This window comes from Asterias amurensis, chromosome 18 (assembly GCF_032118995.1).
Source record: "Asterias amurensis chromosome 18, ASM3211899v1".
Lineage (NCBI taxonomy): Eukaryota > Metazoa > Echinodermata > Asteroidea > Forcipulatida > Asteriidae > Asterias > Asterias amurensis.
In genome coordinates, this window is record NC_092665.1 from 7,017,402 (window position 1) to 7,032,231 (window position 14,830).

The 14,830-nt window shown below is 39.7% G+C and overlaps 2 pseudogenes; both read right to left on the reverse strand.

Moving 5' to 3' along the window:
* The window catches only part of LOC139950984 (alkaline phosphatase-like), a 63,429-nt pseudogene extending 57,007 nt beyond the window's left edge, over positions 1-6,422 (reverse strand).
* Positions 6,423-7,069: 647 nt separating this feature from the next.
* Positions 7,070-14,830, reverse strand: part of LOC139950986 (alkaline phosphatase-like) — a 176,820-nt pseudogene continuing 169,059 nt past the window's right edge.

Consider the following 14,830-nt stretch of genomic DNA (forward strand, 5'->3'; position numbering starts at 1 on the left):
TTCATGTGACCGAAAGAAAACTAAATGCTGTGGAACTATGACTATCTTGAAAACATCTATAAAGTCAAGGTTTGATCAAGTGCAACTATTTTGATGAGAGTAAAAAACAGAAAAAAAGGAAAAGAAAATAAGACGAATAGATTCATTACCATTAAATAAGTTCATCTGGATTGCGGAAGAATATTAAATTAAAGATTCCTTTTTACAAATCCAAAATTATGTATGATGTTACTTACATATAATTTACAAAGCTCCTAGCTTAGGAGTTAAACGTAACTACTAGTACTAAATTATATGTAAAGTATACATCATACATAATTTTGGATTTGTAAAAACGAATCTTTTATTTCAGATTCATTACCACTTTATATTCAAGTACATTCCTCCTATCTTCTATAACTACGCACCATGCTGTCTCTATGGTAATGTCAGCGCCTTGTGGCTCCTGGACAGTTATCGATTCACCATTATCGACTTACCAATATTGATTTACCATTGTCGTTTCAACATTATCTTTTCCCATTATCGATTCTCCATTTCTGATTCACAGTTATCTTTTTACGACTATCGGTTCACCATTATTGATTCACAAATACTATCGAATCACCATTATCGATTCACCAACATCGAATAGTCGTTATTGATTTACAAATATCGATTCACCAATATCGACTAATAATTATCGATCAACCATTTTTGATTCAGCATTATTGATTTCAGTAGCTCGGTTTCTATGGAATCTGGATGGGATCAGAAGCTGTTAAAGCAAAATGGTGCAATATAGTCATCAATAATTGGGTTTAAGTTTGATCAGGTTTACATACCGATGAGATTTCCATCATTTCTAGATCCAGCTTTAGAAGAATCTTTAGGATATTCTGGGTCGGCAGCTTCTCTCGGTAACATTTTCATCCTTCCCCCACCCATTATAACCTGGCATAGAATAATGAAGAAGTATAGTATAAAAATGACCGCACCAAAAGTTGGTGGTACATTCGAGTTCATTTTTTTGGTTGGCATACAGCAATAAATAGCAGTAAGGGTATTTTAGGAAGCTGCAGGGGCCTTATTCATGAAGCCCTCGTAAATCGGTCACTTACGTAGCTCTTAGTAAGACTTTAGTAAGACTTTAGTAAAGTTATTCACGAAGCCTTCTTACCGCTTTACTACCGCGTTTCTTACTAAACCTCTCGTAACGCCTTCTTAAGCGGGAACGCGCTTGAGCTGAACAGTCATGGATTTGTTATGTAATTCACTGGAGCGTGATCTCATTGTCCAGAACGAGTATTTATACAGTGACTGGACTGACTTAGGTCATTTAGAAGATATTTGTCACCCTGCTAACATGGAGAGCCAGACTAAAGCAAGGAGTAAGACCGTTCAACGCGAGGAGGAGGCAAAGGGGTATTGGAAGGCGAAGTTTCTCGCCTGCTGAGATAGTGAAGTTAGATGACCTTGTTGCATTGAATTGATAGGTGCTTAACAACAAATTTTCAGATGTTGTAACGCTAAAGAGAAAGACCGACACCTGGGCAAATCAAGGAGAATCAACTGTGTTGGAAAAGTCCTCAGAACTACCAAAGTGGTTCATCACAAATGGGATGACATTCAGAGATTTCGCAAGCTTTCACACGACGCAAACATGCAATGAGAGTACAATATGTAGTTTGTTACCCCTAAACTAAAAATATAAAATAAACAAATAAACGAAGTAAATAAAGTAAATGAAGCAAATACTACAAAGCAACTCGTTCGCACCTTTGTAACCTCCCGACTTGACATGGGAAACTATCTCCTCTATGGACTGCATAATAATCGATTTACCGCTTGTCTCGCCTTCAAAAAATTTCCCTCAGAATTGTAACCCGGTCCAACACTAGAGTCACATCACACCTATCCTACGAGATCTACATTGGCTACCCATTAAGGATAGAATCATCTTCAAGATCCTTGTGTATGTCTATCGCTTATGTCAAAAGGCACTTTATCACCATATCTCTCAGAAGGACTCCAACCCCATATATACTTCCATCCGCCAGTCTATACGCGATCTAATAACAAACATCTTTAAGGAAACCCCTGACCATAACATCATGGGGTGAAAGATCAATTACTTCTGCTGCTCCGTCATTATGGAACGACTTGCCGGATCATGTTAAACTCTCTCCTAGCTTTGTTCACAACTTCCCTCAAGCCTCATCTAATGAGGACTTCATAACTTTTTCCCGTTTATTGTGTCACTGCGCCATGAGCATATTTAGATGGATACCCACGCATTATAAATGTCCACTATTATTATTACTATTAACTAAATAAATCAACATAAATAATTATTTAATGATAAAATAAAATAACAAAATCACGAAAAATTTACTAAAAAGTGGGAAAAAATAGGTCAGTAAATTCTCAAAAAAATTGGGAAAGTTTGAGAATATGTCGCAAGGATTGTAGAACATATTAAAAGTTGTTGTAATTGACATAAAGCTCAATTCGCCCGAAAATGTTGGCCAGGGATGTTGAAAACGGGCTTAAGAAAACGCTTCGAAGCCGAAAACACCCCACGTAGCACTAGTAAGGACTAACGCACTCAATTGAAGTTACGAGTGCTTCGTGAATATGACGCAACTCGCTAAGAACGAACTAGTAACACGTAAGTGCTTACTAATTTAACATATGTTATGTTCTCTATCGAATGCTTCCAGCTACCTGTTTCATTGCCGGTCAGTTTGTGAGATATTTTGATTCAAAAACCAAAATAACTCATGATATTGATGAGGGTGGCGAATAATCAAACGGTACATTCAGAATAGTGAACGCAAACACTGGTTTGTGTCAATGTTGCAGATTGTACCTGTGTATCCTGTCCGAGTGTTATGAGTTGCTGAGCGATGTCAATGCAACCGATGTCAGTTTCCTTCTGCGGTATATCACAGTCACACTCCCAGTCTCGATGGGGCGAATGTGCGTAAAGTGCGGCAGGGGTAGCGTGTGTCACACGGGCAGTGCTGACGAATCCCGTTGCCTTGCCTTTAGAAAGCACACAAAGCAACGAAAACCTAAGTAAATAACTAGCACTTTTTAGCTATATTTTATTCGATCGATACAATTTCAAGAACACTAGATTAAAATTATTACAAAACACTTGACAACAAATCAATGAAAGTAAATCATAATTATTATACACATATTGACTGGCAATGAGGTAATTGTACGTCTACCCCGAGGGACTTTGAGTGACCAGAAGAGGGACCTATTTCCCGAGGCTGAAGGCCAAGGGAAATAGGCCCCTCTTCTGGTCACTAACAGGCCCGAGGGGGTAATGGACGTCACTAGTTACCAAATTGTGTCGGTCTTAAATGTGAAATAAGAACAACACGTGGAAAAGAAAGGAAGTTTTGTAGTTGCTGTTCACGGTTCAAGTCAAGAGAGGGCGTTGTAACCGGGCACTATTTTCAAAGAGCTAGTTCCCGCAAAACCCTTGCGCCCGATCACTAGACTAAGCTCATCCCACGAGACCGTGTTTCAGCCAACCAAAATACAGAAAAGGCAAGAGGTGTGTTATAAAACATTATATGAATATGTTGACGTTCTTTTAAACTTACCAGACTTTTGAGCAGATATCATAACAGACTCCACATTAGCATTGAGACTAGATTTACAATCTCCTTTAATAGCAGAATCGTCCAGGCCTATCACTGCTGTCTTGGTTTTAACACCACTAAAATAAGCAGTGGCCGTACCAGCCGAGTCCGGTACTTGCCTATCGGTATTGTAGGTCTAGAGGATGAAAGAGTGCAGGAAATATTCTCAGACTAAATGCTCCGTATGTTTGACCACGTGGGGCGCACTCAATATAGTGGGTGCGTTCGTTTAGCTTCCCTGGGTCGACCCCGATCTGCCCGGTACGTTCGAATAGCTTTGACGGGGCTCATCCGGGTCAGCCCCCACCCCCCCCCCCCAGTGCCCTGCTTGTGGAGTGGGTCACTGAGGTGACCTGAGGTGCATGCCATCACCACGAGAGGGCGAGTGTGTTCGTTCGATTAGCTCTTGTCAGGGGTTCACCCGAGTGAGCACCACGGGGTCGACCCAGGGAAGCTTATCGGGCACACCCACTATTTGTATCACTTCTGGGCACTATTTCCCCGGTCAGGTTCTTGCTTTTCAGAACCAGTGATTTCATTGGATAAACGTGCAGTGAGTTAAGCATTCTGTTTCCGTGTTTTGATTGGTCCGATTTGGCATTTGTACTAGCGGTCACCTGCATATGAATCTAGGTGAAAGGTGAAGATGGACAAGGATTGACCTACGCTAGAGGCCACTCTCTGGCGTTATCATTCACGAGCCTCGAAGTGTGACGTCAGATGTTCAGGCTATAGGGATATACTAGCCTGAACATCTGACGCCACACTTCGAGGCTCGTGAATAATAACGCCATAGAGTAACCTCTAGCCTCTAGGTCAATCCCCGTCACCAATCCCCGTCGCCAATCCCCGTCAATCCCCGTCACCAATCCCCGTCAATCCCCGTCACCAAGCCCCGTCCATCCCGTCCCACGATTCGTCCACTTGTTGCGCCGTTAATGTTGCTTTAGAGATGGGTTGTAATGGCTCCTTTAAGGATTTTATTGTCCTTGGTTTGTATGATTGTTATGTGGTGGCTATGTTTTCCAGTCTTTAATAACTGTTTGGGGATGAATGAATAAACCTCGTGATACAAATATGTTTGATAGCGCCCTCATTCGGTCAAAAGTACGGCGCATTTCTGTTTGAATGTCAAAATCAAAGTACAGGGCTGCGTATTGGCGGTCGTACCAATAGATGTTTCAGTCATTGTCCAGTGATTATCCAATGTCCAATTCAACCGCCAAAAACTCACCCATGGCTGGCTTAAAGTCAGCGCGAAAATAATCTGCAGTAGTTATGCAAAATGACACTCCCACAATATATCTGCATTGGTGCAAAATAATTCTCTTAAAAACTCCACAACCGGCAACTTTCCGCACAATAGTTAAACAATATTATTGTAATCATAAATAACATTTGTTATTACTTTACCGTGACATGACTTGGCTTGTTTCGATGCGGCACCATTATGAGAGTGTGGGCTTCTACGGGTGCAATTTGTTTGCAAGAACATTGCACGATTACTAGTGAGTTACTCCTGCATTGCAGTTTAAAAAGTAGTAGTAAGGGCGTTTCATGTATATAAACCAGTGGGTGGATTTCACAAGAGCTAGGACTAGTCTTATCTCGACTTAGGACGAGTTACTCGTCCTAACTTTGGACTACCCATACGTTTTTAATATCTCCTAGGACTAGTCCTAACTCTTTGTGAAATCGACCCCAGGCCTGCTTTAAGTGGGGAGTTTTTTTAAACGGTGAAGATCTCCTGCAGTAGTTGTTTCAGTGAGTAGGTTCGAGACGTAATAATTATTGTTACCTTTGACAAAGCTACACTAGGGAACTTATCCCATTCGAGGTGTGTTTCTTCCGCGTGATCTCCTTCCAGCTGCCCCTTGAGAATCCTCGCAGCCGTCACGGTTGTTATACCCATCCCATCTCCGACGAAAAACACCACGTTCTTAGCTTTATTCGTGTTGAGTGTTTGCTATCTGGTAATAGCTTTCTGCAAACTGTCACTAGCCAGGTCATTCCAGTACTTCGCACCTACAACGATTAATTTATACAAACACTACAAACACTACTCGAAGACAATCAGATAGTGTCGTCTGCTCAGAACTGAAAGATCATTGGTGGAATGTTATGGGTTTCGTGATTGAGCTTTTGCAGATGTTGAAGCTCCTTGTAAATAGGATAAATTGATAAAGAGTGCACTTACAAAATAATTATTGACATAAAACAACTTTAATTTACTAAATAAAATATCCATTTGTTGATTATGGGGGGTATTCATTTTCATTTAATTAATCACTATACAGATATCTAATTGGCATATAGTTCTAAACAGTATTGTTATATTAATTGCAACACCGAAATACATATACCGGGTATTTTGTTATGAGATTAAGGTGTGTTCTTTCTCGACCCTCATCTTCTGTGTTTTTCGATAAAAAAGAATCGTCTGTAATATTTGTTGTGTTCGTACGTCGTTAAACTATCAATAAAAGACAATGGAACAGGGCACATTGCGTCAAAAACTCGGGTTCTATTCACGTGATAACAACAAGCAAAACAACAGAGCTCTCGTACAACCAGATCTCGCGTGAAACAATGGCATCATATTCTATAAATAGATCACTAAGTCTGCATACACTACAATATTCAAATTTTATCTGTTGAAAAGTCAAATGGAGCTCTACTCTATGGTTCAAGCGAGAACCACTGGGCCTACTTACTTTGTGATAGCACATTGCCTCCTGCTGTCAGCATACAGATCCAAATTAACCATCTTAGATCCAACATGTTGAAATCAAAGTAACAAAATCAGAAGTAATTGAACAGTGTAGACCGATCGTCACTGTTGTTATCCGACTGAGGTCATAGTCAGTTTGTATTACAGACTTCATAACTATAGAACAGCAATAACGTACCATTTCATTCATTCTTTGGCCTTTGGACCTTGGAAATAAATTATCGGTCTTTGAACTTTAATTTCATATTTCAAATGACCATTATCTGTCGGTACTTGTACTATATCATCAACTTCATATCTCTATTACCAATTACTCTACTGTGAAGTTCCACAAACAACGGGACTCCTTCAAATTATTGCGTCGAGGTTAAAAGAACACGTTGCCTTGGATCGGTCGAGTTGGTCTTTGAAAAGCGTTTTTAACCGTTTGTTATAAAATGCATATGGTTAGAAAAGATGTTTTAAAAGTAGAATACAATGATCAACACAAATATGCCTCGAAATTGAGTGGTTTTCCTTTTACTTTGCGAACTACCGGGTCGGCCATTTATGGGAGTCAAAAATTTGACTCCCATAAATGGCCGACCGTGTTTGTCGACGAGGTAAAAGGAAAACCACGCAATTTCGAGTGATACTTGTGTGGATCATTATATTTTACTTTTAAAATGTCTTTCTAATTATATGCATTTTTAACAAACGGTTACAAACGCTTTTCAAAGACCGACTCGACCGATCCAAGGCAACGTATTCCTTTAAATATTGTATGCAATCTCTTTGACAAAGGACACGTTCATATTGAAAATCTCAAAATCGTCAAAAATGTGCTTAAAGGCAGTGTACACTTTCGGTTAATTACTCAAATTAGCATAAAACCTTACTTGGTAACGAGTAATGGGGAGCTGTTGGCAGTATGAAAGACTGTGAGAAACGACTCCCTCTGAAGAGACGTAGTTTTCGAGAAAGAAGTAATTTTCCACGAATTTGATTTCGAGACCTCAGAATTAGATTTTGAGTGCTCGAAATCAAGCATCTGAAAGCACACAACTTCACTGTGGCAAGGGTGTTTTTTCTTTCATTATTATCTCGCAACTTCGACGACCAATTGAGCTCAAATGTTCATAGGGTTGTTGTCATTTTATGCATAGTTGAGATACAGCAAGTGAAAATACTGGTCTTTGACAATAATTGTGAATCCACAAGGGTGAATCCATAATGACGAATCAAGCCGTTATCACAGATTTAAACGTAATTTTTTTCTGGAGGGCTTTCGTATTTAACTATTAGTTATTCGAAGTGATTTTTCTAAAGGAACCTTATTACAACTCCTCATACAAACATGCTGAAAGCCATATAACAGCAAGCCAAAGTATCAAAATGACCGACATCACTTTAGTGAAGTGCAGAGTTAAAGGAACATGTTGCCTTGGATCGGTCGAGTTGGTCTTTGAAAAGCGTTTGTAACAGTTTGTTTTATTAAAAGTGAAATTTTATGATCAACACCATATGCATTTTATAGCAAACGGTTACAAACGCTTTTCAAAGACCAACTCGCCCGATCCAAGGCAACGTGTTCCTTTAACGACACAAGAAACAAAAATAAATTCAAAGGACCGAAATGAAAACGGCTAAGCAAACAGCTAACAAGGTCGTCTGTGGAGAACCCAATGCATTTCCTACATCACAGGCTTCATTTAGAGGGGAAGGGTTGGGATGGGTCACGGGGTATAGCGCCCTCAAGTAGTCATGCCGTCTCGTCTGACAGTGTTCCTTGTAGTCGAGGCATGCTGCGTATCTGACTACATGAGCGATATAAGATTGTTCATGGACACCGTGGACGAGATGAGACATAGGACCATTGGCGTATATACCAACATCTTCACCGCCATGTGTTTCTAGAAAATTACCAAAGAGAGCTGGCTGCTGAAAGTTGGGTTTCTCTGTGGAAGAGAAAACGATGTTTAGCAATTTCGAACAAAACTAAAAAGTATAGGATTTGAGGCATTGCATGGTGAGTTATCAATATAAATTTAGTTTGTGGTAACACCATGTGTGTATCTACTTGCCAGGTAGAGTTTGTTCTTTAGGGAACTGCCTTGCTTCATTCTACCACGGAGTAGATGTTTGGGGGTTCGGGAAACTTCTCAGTTCTGAAAAAAACTTTGTACCTTTTAACTATTACCCGGGCGAATGGTATATAGAAAAAAAAGCTGGGACTACTACTTTAGCTTATATGATTGGATTAACTATACTACCGTGGAGTCAGTTCTTAAATTGGTCTCAACGTTTCGAATAGCTTGCTCTAGTCATCGTCAGGTGACTGAAACTAAAATGATAACATGAAATTGGTGACCCCCTCCCCAGCAATGTTATGTTGCTCTACTTCCTGTTCACCATTATCGTAGTTACTGATGTCATCGTTCCATACCCCCAGAGCCATCATTACGAAACCCGAACTGTAACCCCATGTTTTCTAAGGCAATAATAGCTTTCCAGTCTTTGCTGACTCTGTGTGGTTTACAGAGATTGTGATGATGACAGTTTCTTACCAGTGTCAACATTTGTAAGGTTTCGTCTTTTTCCCGTCGTTGCGTAACTTCTTCTTTCACTGAACCCCCCTGGGCCACTCGCGTAATGCATTGTCGTGAACGGCAAATTGTCATCTCCAATCTTGTTATCAACCAGGCCTGCACGCACAGAATAAAAAAATGAAAGTGTGCAAAATATTTCAATTACTTTTAAATGAAAGCCTGTGATCGTCAGATAAATACACATTAATATTATAATTTGTCACTAGTTGGCGATGGAGGGGGTATCTTTTTGAAGCACTGGCCCTGTTAACGTGTCGCCTACCAAAGCATGCATCGAAATCATTTGTTTTCTGCAAAAGAATCTGGTAAAATGCTGGAAATATTTGAATAGCATTAACGGCTAGACAGTGGACACTATTGGTACCTGTCAAAGACCAGTCTTTTCACTTTGTGTTTCAATGTATGCATACAATAACAAACCTGTGAAATTTGTTACTCAATTGGTCGTCGCAGTTGCGAGATAACAATGAAAGAAAAAACACCCTTGTCACGCAAAGTTGTGCGCTTTCAGATGCTTGATTTCGGGACCTCAAAATCTAATTTTGAGGTCTCGAAGTCAAATTCGTGGAAAATAACTTCTTTCTCGAAAACTAAGTTACTTTAGAGGGAGCTGTTTCTCACACTGTGTTTTACTACCAACAGCTCCACATTGCTTGTTGTTACCAAGTAAGTTTTTATGCTGACAGTTATGTTGAGTAATTGCAAACAGTGCCCACTGCCTTCAACTTCAACATACATTTACAATCGGAGTCGCCAAGGTAGTACAATCAATACCTTGCCTCGTTGAGTCTGTATAAGGTGTACACCACTCCCTCAAACAAACAAATCATCATAATTACCTAGAATAGGATTGCCCTTGCTCGGGTATCCTCCCAATGTCAACACGTGACTATGATCAGCTGTGACGATCACCAATGTATCCTCCTCATTGGTCAATTCCATTGCTTTGGAAACAGCCTCTTCCATTGCAATAGTTTCACGGAGGGAAATATAGGCTTTCCCCATGTGGTTTCCATGATCGATTCGACCACCTATCAAAACAAATACAAACGCGGATAATTTGCACAGTAAAATTGTCACGTGAAACTCATTTTGTAGACATTAATTGTTTTTTTTTTAATAAGCATAAGTCAAAGACAATGGTACACTTAACTTGGGTGTAAAACGTAAACAACAAACAATAAACGGTTGCTATGGCAATTGGACCCCTTTATATACCGTTATGTAAAAGAACCCTTCCAGTCCCGATAGTGTGTAATACTGGCCTTTGGAGTAAATAATGGATGGATCTTTTGCTAATTATTTACCTTCAACCATGAGAAAGAACCCCTTTTCATTTTTCTGCAGAATCTTGATTGCCTTTTCCACCATTTGGGCAATAGAAGGCTCACCAGCTTTATCAGTCAGACGCTCGCTTTCAAAATTCATCTGGCTTGTCTCAAATAAACCTTAAATAATAATTGTGAAACGGTGTACATCAATGAGCAATAAGGTTTAATTCTCAGAGGCGGGCACTTGATACAAGACGGTTTACATTTGTTTACCTCACAGACCGACACTTATGCCTACTACTTCACTTAAAGGCACTGGACACTATTGGTAATTACTCAAAATAATTGTTAGCATAAAACCTTTATTGGTAACGAGCAATGGAGAGCTGTTGATAATATAAAACATTGTGAGAAACGGCTCCCTCTGAAACGTAATTTTCCACGAACCTGATTTCGAGACCTCGGAGTTACAGTTTGAGGTCCCGAAATCAAGCATCTGAAAGCACTTTCGTGTGACAATGGTGCTTTTTTCTTCTACTATTACCTCGCAACTTGGACTACCAATTTTTTAGTTCTAATTTTCACAGGTTTTTTATTTTGTGCATATACCAAGTGAGAAAAGACTGGTCTTTGACAATGTTACCAAAGGTGTCCAGTGTCTTTAAGTTTTTACAGATTAGTTTTTTTTTTAACAGTATAAAACATTGTGAGAAACAGCTCCCTCTGAAGCGACGTAGTTTCCGAGAAAGAAGTAATTTTCCACAAATTTGATTTCGAGACCTAGAATTTTAGAATAGTCACTCTATCTCTGTGGTGACTATAGCTCGATAGTCTAATGACAAAACATCTGCTATAGCAAAGCAAAGGTCGTGGGCTCGAATCCCATCCGAGTGATTTGCATAGGTTGATAGAACTCGGGAAAGTTCTGAACTTACAGTGCTTCAATACACGTAAGTAATGTAAGGGTAAAAAACTACATGTTATAAAAACATCATAATGGTTACCAAGTAGGTGGCTTGTTTTAACTGGGTCGACCTTTTTGAACTCGTCAAGGTTCCATACATATCGGCTTGAAGCGTTATCCTTGCCAGAAAGCCATTCATCTGCAGGAAAATACCGTTTTCATACAACTTGTCAAGAATAAATAACTGCAATGAAAGTCCCTTTTCTACATAGGCCGCTGTTATAGAGAATTCTGCCCCCTGGAAATATTACCTCGTCGACTAAAACGGTCGGCCAGAATGAAACAAATAATAGGGAGAACAACCCAATTATTGATGATTATATACTTTATGTTATCAAAGGAACACGTTGCCTTGGATCGGTCGAGTTGGTCTTTGAAAAGCGTTCTGTAACCGTTTGTTATAAAATGCATATGGGAAAGATGTTGTAAAAGTAGAAAACAATGATCTACACAAATATGCCTAAAAATTGCGTGGTTTTCAAAAGTTGACTCCCATAAATGGCCAACCGTGTTAATTCGCAAAGTAAAAAGTAAAAAGAAATTTCGAGGCAAATTTGTGTGTATCGTTGTATTCTACTTTTAACACATCTTTTTACTAAACCATAACGCATTTCATAGCAAACGGTTACAAACGCTTTTTATAGACCAACTCGTCCGATCCATGGTAGCGTGTTCCTTTAAGATAGGCAACCCACCTATAAGGTTACGACCATCTTTACGTGATCCTTTTACGAAGGGATACTCTGGGTCTGACTCGGAGTTGGGAAGCATCTTTGATCTACCTCCACCTAGAATAACCTGTGTGTTAATAACAAGACAAAACACCTCACAAATGAAGAAAGGGATATTTATATATTGGATTTGAGGCATGGCATGGTGAGGTATCAATGTATATTTGGTTTGCGGTAACACCATGTGTGTATCTACTTGCCAGGTAGAGTTGTTCTTAGGGAACTGTCTTGCTTTATTCTACTGCCGTGGAGTAGATAATCGGAGGTTCGGGAGACTTCTCAGTTCTGAAAAGAACTGTCCTGCTTTTTAACTATTACCAGGACGGATGGTATAGAAATTAGACTGGACTACTACTTTAGCTTATAGGATCGTAATTACTGTACTGCCGCGGAGTCAGTTCTGAATTGGTCTCAACGTTTCGACTAGCTTGCTCTAGTCATCGTCAGGAGACTGAAGAGGTAAGAGATATTTATAACCAAGACAAATGTGGTAAGAGGTATGGCGGACGCGATAGGAGTGTATTGTTTGGTTTGGGTGTATACCAAAGATTAAGGGGCGCTAAATGACGCGCAAGATGCGGAACTGGAGCTTCATCTGTTGGAACGTGAAATACGCGTTGCCATTTCAGCCAGTGAATGTTTTGTTTCCCATCGATAGGAATGGTCATTGTCTGTACTGATTTGCTCTAATCTATTGTTGTATCGAAAGAGTAACTTGCCAAAACGGCGTCCAGAGTGGGATTTCACATCTCAGCCCGATAAGTTTGCGTCTTGCGCCTTTGGCGCTCTATAGTCAAAGTTACCCACACCTTATAGTGGGTGCGTTCGACCCCGGTCTGCCCCTGGTGCGTTCAAATAGCTTTGACGTCATTCCAGGGGCTCACCCGGGTCAGCCCCCAAAGCCCTGCTTGTGGAGTGGGTCACTTGGGGTGATCCGAGGTGTATGACGTTACCACGAGGGGACAAGTGTGATCGTTCGATTAGCACTTGTCAGGGGCTCACCCGAGTGACCTCCGCGGGGTCGACCAATGAAAGCTAATCGAACGCACCCACTGTTGTAGCATTGTGTCCACCATATCTCAATAAAGCTCCCTTTAGGAAAAAATAATTAACGTAAATGCAAAACATAAATGTTACGTTAGTGTTGTTGGCCAGGCTTATGAGTTGTTGAGCTATATCAGTACAACCAACGGCTGCCTCTTCGTCTGGTATATCTGCGTCAGTTTCCCATGATCGCTGAGGTGAGTGAGCGTACAGAGCTGCTGGAGTAGCGTGTGTTACTCGAGTAGTTGTCACAAATCCCGTTGATTTACCTGGAAATGCAGAGAGTTTTAAGTTCAATGTCAATTATTGGTGGAATGAAAGACAACATAATTAATCGACATTTCTTGCTGAAATCTGCTCTTTAAACCTCGGGTCTAAAGCTCTTTCTTTTTTAAGGCAGTGGACACTATTGGTAATTACTCAAAATAATTATTAGCATAAAACCTGACTTTGTAACGAGTAAATGGGGAGAGGTTGATAGTATAAAACATTGTGAGAAACGGCTCCCTCTGAAGTGTCATAGTTTTCCAGAAAGAAGTAAACTTCCACGAATTTGATTTCGAGACCTCAGATTTAGAACTTGGGGTCTCGAAATCAACCATCTAAACGCACACAACTTCGTGTGACAAGGGTGTTTTTTCTTTCATTATTTTCTCGCAACTTCGACGACCGATTGAGTTCAAATTTTCACAGGTTTGTTATTTTATGCATATGTTGAGATACACAAACTGTGAAGACTAGTCTTTGACAATTACCAATAGTGTCCACTGTCTTTAAGCCATTTTTTATGCACACAAAGGGACGATTGAACATCAGCAGATTAATCAATAAACATTTAACCACACGGTGTCTGAATAAGCTGTTTTCAATAACTCCTTTTTTTTTTTTTTTTGCTCGTGCCAATGGAAAAAAAATCTATCTATCCTTTAATAATTTGTTTGCAATTTTACTCTTTTGTGTTTTAGTTTGGTTATCTTATTTCATTGCTCTTCCTCTTTGTTGTTTTGTATGTATTTTGGACATTTTCTTTTTTGTGTGTTTTTATCCGAGTAAATTCAACCAATCATCAATCTGTGTTAGCCCGATAGCCAGAGATTGTGCTTGGTATCGTTGAATTTGTATCTAGACTAGTTTTGGCCGAGTAAAACAAATATGTTTAGCGTCCCCGCCCGCTTCCTTTTGAAAGGCCGCTTTTTTTTTCTTTTTTTTTGTGTGTTTGTAAACGGAAGAGGGGATTCTATGTTAAAAAAAAAAATTGTAAAGCCCCTCCGTCCTTTTTTTCTTAAATCCGGACGCTAAACAGGTTTTCTTTTTTTACTCGGCCTTACCCACCTGCTCTCTGAGCATGCACCATAACGGAATCCACTGAGGCTGCCTCAATATTAGCCGGACATTTTTTCTTCATCACAGAGTCATCGAATCCTATTACCCCTGCTTTCGTCTTCACACCACAGAAAAATGCCGTAGCAGAACCCGCCGAGTCCGCTATCTGCTGGTCGGTGTTGTAAGTCTACAATAGCACATAGTCTGCTGTTAGCCTTGATTGCTTTTTATATTAGTGAAAATCAGTTACAAAAACGTATGCTTTTAGAACCGTCTTCCAAACCTCTTAGTATTAATAAGTTTAAAAACTATTTTTCGTTCAAAATATAATGTTGTTTTGGTTCACAAGCTATTTTCAAATCTTTGTCTCAAAAAGTGAACGTGTATGAATGACTTGAACATTTTATTTATTTATATATTTTAAATCTTTAGACATATAAACACACTGATTACTAGATGGACAGGAGCTGTCAAGGTTATACAAAAATATAAAAAACTGTTATCTTGAGATGTGCAAAACCAGACCCCTGCCAACGC